General features: G+C 38.2%; 1 pseudogene; it reads right to left on the minus strand.

Moving 5' to 3' along the window:
• Positions 1-743: 743 nt before the first annotated feature.
• LOC113907050 lies at positions 744-8267 on the minus strand (annotated as a pseudogene).
• Between the last annotated feature and the right edge of the window lie 3349 nt (positions 8268-11616).

Genomic DNA, 11616 nt, shown 5'->3' on the forward strand with positions numbered 1-11616 from the left:
TCTGAAGTCAAGGGAGGAGATCAAAGCAAGGACATTGGAAAAACTTCAATTAGAATATCCTATTGTCTCCTTATATGAGAAGTTGCATGTGATTTTCTCCTATAAAGAAGAAAAGCTTTTGGTGGGCAGGGACCACATTGCACCATCTTGGCATGTTCTGCATTGGTAATAAGTTGTCAGCAAGGTTTTTTGAATGAAGAATTAGGTAAACAAGACAAGCATGTGTTCACATTATGGGAATATATATGGAACTGACAATAAATCCAGAGACTTAAAATCTTGATGTTTAATATATTTTTTATTGAAATATCAACTTACAAAAGTTGGTATTTCTCCTAATTCACATGGTTTCCATTTTCTATAGATGAGTGGCTAAATCAGGGAGGCCAGTAATGATTAAGTATATATTATAGTTGTAGGCATCTCTGTTGGAAATTTCCACATAATTTTGTTTTTACTTTCATGAACATTTCATGCTGAGTCCTGGAGTGTTTTACTGTTTTTGTAATGAAATTCCCTCCCAACTCCGAATGGTCCATATTCACTCATACCACTCTTTCTTTCTTTGTGTTTCTTACTTTTATTTTACTGAATTAGGAATGCAGCATTTACCGAAAAAAAAAAAAAAAGATACAAATGGTGCAGCCACCCAAGGACCAAGACAGTAGCTTCTTCAGTAAGCTGCCTTGCAAACCTCAATATAAATTCCCCCTAATTGAAAAAGCCAGATTCCAGTTCTTTTATCAAAAAGTGCTGGCAGCTGTTGTCAGGAGCCTTCAGATAGAGATCCCTTACCCCACTGCCAGCACAAGAGAGAGAGAAAAGACGGGAGAGAAACTTTTAGAAACTGCAGAGAAAACGCCACGTTCCTCCTGTTGAGTGGGGTCCTGAGCTTCGGGTGTCTGAAAAGGAACTGGGCAGAGTGGGGAAGGGATGTTTTCTGGTCAACTTGACAAATCCCATACCAGGTACGAGTTTTTTCCTCAAGATTCTTTCTCCACCTTTTCTTCTCTCCATATAATCTTCCTCTGACTGAGAGCTTTTTTTTTCGTCAGTACTATGTGGGCCTATTTCGGAAGCTGCGGTATTATCTTGGAGGGTCGGGGGGGCGGTCCGTGAACGAGTTGGGTGGTCACAGTGAGAACTCCTGGGGCTGCTCCGTCCAGATTCACACTGGGCATCCAGCTGTAATTCTTCCACGTTGACACTGGAAACAGAAACTGACTCTACAACACAGAGGCGTCCCCACTATTGCCGAAGTGTTCAGTTCAGTTCACTTCAGTCGCTCAGTCGTTTCCGACTCTTCGCGACCCCATGAATCGCAGCACGCCAGGCCTCCCTGTCCCTCACCAACTCCCGGAGTTCACTCGGACTCACGTCCACCGGGTCAGTGATGCCATCCAGCCATCTCATCCTCTGTCCCCTTCTCCTCCTGCCCCCAATCCCTCCCAGCATCAGAGTCTTTTCCAATGAGTCAACTCTTTGCATGAGGTGGCCAAAGTACTGGAGTTTCAGCTTCAGCATCATTCCCTCCAAAGAAATCCCAGGGCTGATCTCCTTCAGAATGGACTGGTTGGATCTCCTTGCAGTCCAAGGGACTCTCAAGAGTCTTCTCCAACACCACAGTTCAGAAGCATCAATTCTTTGGCGCTCAGCTTTCTTCACAGTCCAACTCTCACATCCATACATGACCACAGGAAAAACCATAGCCTTGACTAGACGAACCTTTGTTGGCAAAGTAATGTCTCTGCTTTTGAATATGCTATCTAGGTTGGTCATAACTTTCCTTCCAAGCAGTAAGTGTCTTTTAATTTCATGGCTGCAGTTACCATCTGCAGTGATTTTGGAGCCCCAAAAAATAAAGTCTCACACTGTTTCCACTGTTTCCATTGTTTCCCCATCTATTTCCCATAAAGTGATGGGACCAGATGCCATGATCTTTAAAGCCACACAGGCTCTCCTCGGGCACCAGGGTAGGTCTCACTCTGAGATGTGGAGCCCAGGAGTCAGGTTCATCGTCTGGGTCGACGTGGGGTCAGTGGATGCTCTGTGGTGGGAGTGGGAGCGCTGGGCGCTGAGACTGGAGACCCGAGTCACCTCACAAGTGCTCTTTTTCGAGAGGTAGGGACAGCCAGTGTTTGGGTAATGTGTTTACATTTCCTCTGTGGTCTTGACTGAACAAGCTCATGTTTATTAGTGAATTACCTCTGACTCCGAGTTTCCTTCCAGATAAATATCTCCTCATTTTTAGGAAATGTGTGAAAGCAATGAGAAACAGCCTCAATGAACGCCTTCTTTGGTTATAGTTTTACTGTGCTCGTTGAACCCAGCAGCATTCATACCTGTATTTCCTGAGCATTGGTCAAAAAAGGCGGTTGGCTTGATTTATGTTATTGAATACTAGAATATAGATGCTGAAATGAGGTATGTGTAGTGCTGGTTGAAACATTGAAGACAACTTATAAACAAAATACCATTGTATGGGGGAGGGTGGTGGGAGAGAGAGAGAGAGAGAGAGAGAAGCACACAGTCTTCAGAAATCCAGCTTAACACATTATTGACCAGAGAGGTATTAGTATGTCTTTTGTTACCCAAACATTATTGACTAGAGACATTTCAATATCACCTACATAAATCACTGGCCACAGGTGTTAGTTTGTGGAAAAATCCCTGCGTCAATAATTAGTTAAGGTATTGCTTATTGGGTTCCTAATGAAAGCAGGAGACCCTCAAATTCTTGGTGACTAGGTTTTATCCTTAGGACAGAAATAAAACTCCGTATAACACGTAAATTATGTGTCTTGTATTTTAAACCACTTTTTCATAATGTGTTTCAATATGGTTCACGTGAAGTTCATAAACATGATTTAAATATCAAAATGTAACATTTTCCTTCCAACTTTGTCCAAGTTCAAGAAACTGAGAGAAATAGTATTTCAAGTGACTTTAGTGTTTGGCTCACTGGAAAGTTAGGTTTTTGAGCACGGATGGTACATCAGCCTTTTTTTATGACCAGATAAAATATTCTCTCAGGCCCTCTGATGCTCTTGGTACTTTTTCTGTGAGCATCAGGCAAACTTGGGCTCTTAAGCACCTTGTTTGCCTTGAGGCTGAGACAGATGTGTTCCTGACAGAAGACACAGGGAGGAAGCACCCTGGTTTTGAGCACATAAACTAGACTCCTGGTTTATTATCAGTCTCTTAAGTTTGATTGTAGAAGTTCAGCTTTTAGAGCCCAATTGACTGGGACTGCACTGTCATACTTGGGCTCCTGACGAAATGCTATTGGACCTGGGATTGAAATTACCCTGTCATTTTGAGAGGCTCTGTCAGAGTGACCTGCTCACCTCCCTCTGAGCTGGCTCCTTCATTTTTTCAAAACAGGCGGTTCTTCTGTGTTTTTTCTTTGTTGGTTAATCCATTGAGAGACAAATTCAAATATAGATCAAATGACTGGACATTTCTAACCTTGAGTCTGTGGATTTTTTTTTTAATCTTAAAAATTATTGGAGCATAATGGATTTCCAATATTGTGTTAGTTTCAGGTGTACAGCAAAGTGGATCAGTTGTATGTCTATATATATCCACTCTTTTTTTAGGTTCTTTCTCCATTTGTCCAGTACAGAGTATTGAATAGAGTTCCCTGTGCTATACATCACGTTCTTACAAGTTATCTATTTTATGTATAGCAATGTGTATATGTTAGTCCCAGTCTTCCAGTTTATACCGTCACTGCTTATACCCTGGTAACCATAAGTTTGTTTTCTATATCCATGGCTGGATCTTTTTAATAGCAGAATTATAGTTGCTTAGAGCTTACACAGCCTTTTCCAGAATAAATTGTTCGTATCCTTTCTAACTTTATTCCACCCTCCCAGGAATTTCTTCACCCACAGAGTCCCTGGATCTCCTATGGGTAACTCACACTTGCCCATGAATCATGTGGTCTCATTAGTGGCTCTGCCCACCTCTGCAGAGTCAACAGAGTGATGAGCAAAGTAGAGACCATGTGGTCCCTAAGTGGCCTGTATTGAACCCTCTTGGTCCGGTGCTTTGCTCACTACTATTTGTCAGCTTGATGTGCCGGTCGAGATTTCTGCCTCATTCCTACTGGCACAAATGTTCTTTTCTGAGGAAAAGCAGGAATCCCTTCCCATTATATCATGTTTAGCTCCACAGCAAAAGTCATTTTGCTTCAGCAGTTATATTAGGAAAGGGTTAACCTAATTCATTGTTATTTCACTTGAATTCTTTTTGTGTTCATGAGAATTTACATATTTGCCAGGTGCATATGCCTTAGCAAACTCAGTTTCCTGTTGATTCTGTACCAAATTACCACAGACTTAGCGGCTTACAACAACACAAATTTATTATCTTATGGTTCTGGAGGTTGGAAGTCCAAGATGTGTCTCACTGGGCTAAAATTAGTCAACAGGGTCGTGTTCCTTTCTGGAAGATCTAGGAGTAAATTCATTTTCCTGCTTTTTCCAGCTTCGAGAAGCTGCTCATGACTTCCTCCAAAGCTGCAATGTCTGGTTGAGTTTTTCTCCCATGGCGTCACTTGTCACCAAGTTGTGTCTGACTCTTTGTGACTCTATGGACTGCAGCCTGGCAGGCTTTCCTGTTCTTCACTGCCCACACTGAAATTTGCTCATGTTGATGTCCACTGAGTCATTGATGCTATCTAACCATCTCATCCTCTGACACCCTCTTGTTTTGGCATCACTTTAAAGCTGATGTTTCTGTTTCCCTCTTCCATGTTTAAGGGAGCTTGTGATTACATTGGTTCCACTTGGATAATCCATATTAATCTCCCTATTTTAAGTCAGTTGCTTTGTAATTTTAATTCCTTCTGCTATAATTCCTCTTTGCAGTGTATAATATATCCACAAGTTCTGGAGAGCAGGGCCTGGATATCTTTGAAAGGCCATTTTTCTGCTAACCACACATATATTCATTACAACTAAAGACCAGGAAACAGAATAAGGGTAAAATTTGATCATTCTGATAGTTGAGAGTTTGGTTTGATGACAATATTTAATTTTAAAGATAAATGTTATTTGAGTCCACATATATTGTTCAAATAGTTTTCTTCTGTGGTCTCTCCAACTGATACCTAAATTTTAGAGTTTAGATCTCTAATAAAAATGTAAATGTGGAAAGGAAAATTCTTTGGACTCCACAATCCATTCATGTCTTTCACCTCACTTCTGGTAAAAAGGTAGTTCTTTCAATATAATGATATACTATTTTCTAAGTCCCAGTCAAAATGAATGATAAATACTGTGAAATTGGAAATATAAATACTTTTTCCATTAGTAGCAAACCTTCCAATGTTTTTCAAGTATTGTGAACGTAAAGTTTTTTTTTTTTCCTTAGGATATCAGTATAATTTTACACTAAGGCAGTTGGGATACTTTCAGCAGTTGTGGATTGAGAAGTACCATAACAAAGTCTATTATGGTTTTACTAGTGCTTTAAGATAAGTATGCACATTATTCATTATGACACACAGATATTTTACTGGCAGTGGAACATATATGTGTATGATATTCTATGTATTTATTTTATATACCTGTTCGTGCATGTGTACTAAGTCGCTTCACTTGTGTCCGACTCTTTGTGACCCTCTGGACTCTAGCCCACCAGGCTCCCCGTCCATGGGATTCTCCAGGCAAGAACACTGGAGTGGGTTGCCACACCCTCCGCCAGAGGATCTTCCTGACCCAGGTATTGAACCTGTGGCTCATATGTCTCCTGCACTGCAGGCGGGTTCTTTACCACTAGTGCCACCTGGGAAGCCCAAAGTGTTAGTCACTCAATCGTGTCTGACTCTTTGTGACCTCATGGACTGTAGCCCACCAGGCTCCTCTGTCCATGGAATTCTCCAGGCAAGAATACTGGAGTGGGTCGATGTGCCTTTCTCCAGGGGATCTTTCTGACCCAGGGAATCTGCATTTCAGGCAGATTCTTTACCGTCTGAGCCACCAGGGAAGCCCCATGCACTGTTCACAGGCCCCTTATAACAACTCTGCAATTCAGAAACCTGGTTAAACCCAGATGGCAAGCTGCTTACTAAAAGTCAGAAACCTCTCAAATCTGTCTTCTTAGTCTTCATCAACAGCAAAAATTTTAATTCAGCTATTTTAGAGTACTGCAAAATACAGTTGCTTCACTTTTGCCACTTTTGACAATTAAAATTGAGAACCTGAAATCTACAAAAAAAAGTGTTGGAAATTCTGAAATAGAAATGTGTAAATAAATTGATTTTTCATCCCTATCTCTAGTAGTTGCCTAGTATAAAATATGTAATTTAAAATTATTTAATGTACAGAATTAAGATATGCTTATTAAATACTACTTGATAATTTAACCCACAGTCTCTCAGAACAAATTCTAAAAACTCTTGAGCCAGATGCATATTCAAATTTTATTCCGATTTAAGACTTTAAGAAGCAGGATGCTTATTTATGATAAAGTGAAGAATATCTCACTTTATCTAATATTAGAATATTAGAAGAATATTCTAATAATATTAAACTCTCTGCCTAAAACCTGAAGTACATTGTTTCACTGAGTGGTTGTCTGTGCTTCAGAGATCACTGTGTTTTATGGAACGATAATTGGAAAAAACTTTTAGAAAGATAAAAAGAAAACATTTGATGAGATACATAAATACTATGCACTAGAATATTTATTAGAAAAAATAAGTAAAAATTTTAAACAATAATTAAAAAAATTTCCTATTGGCTTATTGATAATTAATGTGGAAAATAAATCACGTACCTAAAAATAATTGCTTAAATGAGATTGTGGAAAATTTAGCTTAGTAAATTGAAAAAGTCAATTTAAAATTATATAGTTTGGCTAACAAATCTTTTCACCTTGTCTCATTCATTTTACTAGATAATATTTTTAGAAGCTTTATCTCTCAGTTAAGATTTGGTTAAGAACTCCTAAGTTTTTAAATAGTTCCTCAGGTTTATTTAGATGATGTATTTAAACTTGTTATTAATGGAATATATGTTGGATGTTTACTGCAAGCTTTTCTGTTCAGATGACTGTGGTATAAATTTACTCTAAAATAACTCTTGATCCAGATTTAAGATTATCAGGAGCCCAGCAATGCAGAAATGACATTAACAATGTATAATTCCATGATAGTTAAAATTTTCTCAAATCTGATGGAGAGGAGGGATTATATGCCAGTAAAATAAGTAAAAGACATTGGCATATTTCCATTGCTAGGGGCTAAGGACACAGAACATTTACAGGTTAAATGGGGCATACATTTTAGTTTATGTGCCCATTATAGCCACTGTTGACAGGAAACAGGATGCACACAGTGGGAAACATGACTTGCAGAGTCACTGGAGGCTGGTTCTCTGAAATTTACTGAGTCTACTGCCATTAACAGCCTGTGTAAGTAGGAGCCTGCACAAAGTATTTTGGTTTTATTTACATAGCTAAACAGTGTATTAAGAATTGATCATTTATCATTCAAGTTTTATAAATAACCATTGAATCTTTTATTAAGAGTACTAATCTATAAAAAATGGTGATACCTAGCCTGAACATACTATTTTTCCATGAGGTATTAAATAAATTTTTAAAGTAAATTTCTGGTACATTAGGAAATCTACATTGGTAAGTTAGAAATCATATGATATTTAGGAATGCTGTGATGGGAATCTTTTATTGCTGTTGCTTTTGTAAATGTTACTGTTTGAGAGAGACTTTTAAGTTCTTACTTTCAAAGCTAGATGTAGACAAGAGCATGGATTAGTTTAGATTATATATCAAGGTCTCTAACAAAATAACACATCATGTTTTCTAATGGTTAGATGTGACTGTTTGATATTTAATTCTAAAGAAGCAATGATGGATAGTTGAAAAGAACATAGTATAGTTTCAATCCATCCTGGGCTCACGCGTTGCGAGCTGTGTTACCTTCAGGTCGCTTTGCCTTATTCTGCTTCAGTTTGCTCATTTTATAAATGATGATAATAGTAGCACGTACTTCAAGAGGTTGTCTTGAGGATTAAATGGGTTAATATGCATAAAGCACTTAAAACATTGCCTGACATCTTCTAAGTGCTTTTGAAAAGGTGTTTACATATTTATTATTATACACCGGCCACTGTGCTGGAGTCTGGAAGAGGAGTGCGGTCTGGGCCCTGTTCTCTGAGAGCTCACACTGCGGTGTGGGAGGCGGGGCTACCCAGATCACCTCCGTGCCACGTGTTCAGCTTCTGTGTGAGATCCATGCCAGTTGCTATGGCAGAAGCTTGACTGTGGGTTTCTCAAATAGAATATCTGAGCTGCTTCTTGAAACTAAGAAATTGTCCAATCGAAAGAGCTGGGGAAGGGCATTTCATTTAGAAAATAGCTTGAAAGCAGACACAGAAGGGTGGGATAAAATTATGCAGGGAACGTCTAGTAATTCTATTTCAGAAAGCTTAATCGCAGGGCCTATCTATACCTACGGATGTCCCTCGCTCCCCCTGCCGCTGCTTTGGTTTATTCAAAGGAAATCAAATGATTTTATATTGGTCATAGACCCTGCAAACCAGTACAGTACTTTCCACTTATCTTAAGCACATCTGGGAAGAAGGATGTGGGAACAGGTATTTTACTTGAGAAATGACCCCAGGAAGCACAAATGAAAAAGTACTGAAAAAGAAACAGAAAGAAAGAAGTGCAAATGAGGTGTGTGTTAATAAGTGGGTTTCTATTTTGGGAATTGAGGGCTCAATCTTATTAGTGATCCTCTGAAAAGACATGTAGAACATATTTCTGAATCATTCCAGGGGAAAATGGAGAGATGGGTGTTTATTTATCAACTTTCACCCCTGCACATACAGCATTAGTTGAAGGTTTTATTTTGGAGCCTTTAGTCTGCAAGCTCTTGTGGGGCTGGAATTAACTCTCATGAAGAGGAGAGAGATGCAGTGTTTAGAATAGAATGGTATCAGCACACCAAGAACTGTCTTCTGCAGCTTCAGGTGAGTTCAGGGGGAGACTTAGAAGTTAGGAAGGAGGGACCAGCTGAGGGAACACAGTCAGGTGAGCTGTCAGCCCTCTGAAGACTTGATTCTGTGGCCCCTGGTAACAAGAATGAGGCAGAGGCTGACTGGAGACTTGAGATAAAGGTGAAGTAGGGAGAGGAGAAATATTGAGCATCTCACAGACCATGTAATGCTGGCAATTTATCTTTTATTATTAAGTTCTTTAAAATGGTTTTCATAGAATGTGAAGTATTTGAATTTGCATTTTGGGTTGCTGCTTAGATTGTAAATATTATCCTTAACTGGAAAATAACATAAATGTATCTGATTTGTTGAACATGGTTTAAAATGTGTCTTGCCCACAAGTGGAGATCTGGGATTTAGCAAAAAAAAAAAAAAGATTGTGTTATAATTTAATTCAAGCTAATTAAATTATAAAACTATTAAATTATTTGAACATGTTTTAAGTTGGTGAAAAAGTAAGTAAATTGCAGTATTTTTATAGTATAGAGTAAAATGTGTGTATTTCTACACATTTACAGAATTCTATCAATCTTCTTATGATGTCACATGTTGGATCAGAATGTAAAAATGCACCACCATATTAAAGAATGTTATGCATAGTAACTGATGAATGCAAGCAATTTACCTTTTAAGTTTTATAAACATGTTGTGTAAGTGTACGATGTACAACATGTTGATTAAATAAGAGTGGAGCTATCACTTCAAGATATTGATTTCATTTTCTTTGGCTCTGTACCTAGAAGTGGGATTACTAATCATAACCATGTGCTATTTTAGATACAAGTTTTAGGATCAAAGAGTTGTATAATATTCATGCTAGGTGTATTCCTATTTGTCCCCACTCAGTGGGCGTACTCAGAGAAGTGAATGATAGAGCTTTAATTGCTTATTTCTGCATAGTATAGCATCAGTTACAGAGTTTAGTATTGACTTATGTTAACAACTTTGTAGAACTAATGAATAATTGCATTTACAGTGATTATTAAACAAAAGAATAATTTGCAGGGTATGATCAAGTTACTTTAATTCACTGTTTCAAATTTCTACTGATAATCCCTTTTATCTTATATTGTGACTGTTTCATGAAAGTTCTAATATTGCTTTGTGATCTTAAATCCTTTGACAGAGATCACTCTATCTATATTTCCCATCAGCAGTTTTTAACATGCACATTAACCACATTGAATAATTTTGTAAGATGGAGTTAATTTACCTGGTGAGTTCACACATAAATCCAGTAGAATAAGGCTAAATTTACCACATTGGTGGTATAGTGTGAGCATAGCTGCCTTGCAAGCAGTTGACTTGGGTTCAACTCCCACCCAATGCAGCAGGCCAACCTTTGGGCTTCCCTGGTGTCTGAGCTGGTAAAGAATCTGCCTGTAATGTGGGAGACCTGGGTTCGATCTCTGGATTGGAAAGATCCCCTGGAGAAGGGAACAACTGCCTGTTCCAGTATTCTGGCCTGGAGAATTTCACGGGCTACAGTCCATGGTGTTGCAAAGAGTCAGACACAACTAAATGACGTTCACTTTCACAATATATTTAGCTATATCAGAATGGATATATATTTGATTATGTTAAGTTTAAGTTCTAAAATAACAGCTCTTGAATTCCTAGAAAAAATGTTAGTCCACTTAAATGTGCATGTGCGGTGTGTGTACGCATATCGTTTTTGAAGTATTTGTTAATATGTATATCTACAGAGAGATACATAGAGATACTTAGCCAAAGATACTTCACTTTTCGGCTATTTCTCACAGTTTAAAAAACCCTAACTAGGTACTGTTTTCACTGATTAATTGTTGAGAGCCAACTAAATGTTATACTTTGTCCAGGAAAGATGTACATTTTCGAAATTCCCATAACATAGAGGAAGAAACTGCTGAGTCTGCCAACCCAGAGACACTCCACGTCGCTGAAATATAGAATGGACAGCTGCCAGAATGTCAGGACTCAGGTAGCTTAGCATGGTCCCTGATGTTATTTTTACGGGAAGGAAAAGAGATTCCTTATAAAGATTCCTTATAAAGATTCCTTCTTTCAGCAATCTCAGGGCAATTAACTGCATAGGCAAAGTTTAAGTGTAGTTTCTTTATGTATATAAAATAATGTAAAGCCCTTTGTTATACAAACAGCACACAGATTGCAGTGGCAGTGTGTTGTGGACAAAACATAAAAGGAATCTCACTAAGCTGTAGTGTTTCCCAGGCATGTGATTTATCATCTGCACTGTGCTATCCTAATGACAAACAAAAGCATCTAAACTACCTTAAATTGTTCACGTGGTTATTTTAAACAATACAACTGCTTGTCTTTTCTTTGTCATTGTTGGACAAGTTAAAACTTAATATGGAGTGGAATTTTTCTGTAATACATTTCCTTAGTACCCACGTGCTTAGATTCAAAGATGATAACTACTGCACAGCCTATGATTCTATTCCACTCCATTTTCTCTGACTCATTCAAGGTTTCTTAATTATTTTTATAAGAGGCTTTACTGGTTTTAGTCTGATATAAGTAATTTGTAATTTTAGTGGGAAGTTGGGAATTTTGTAAATATATCGCTTGTGTGTAATCTGTG

This window comes from Bos indicus x Bos taurus, chromosome 16 (genome assembly GCF_003369695.1).
Source record: "Bos indicus x Bos taurus breed Angus x Brahman F1 hybrid chromosome 16, Bos_hybrid_MaternalHap_v2.0, whole genome shotgun sequence".
NCBI lineage: Eukaryota > Metazoa > Chordata > Mammalia > Artiodactyla > Bovidae > Bos > Bos indicus x Bos taurus.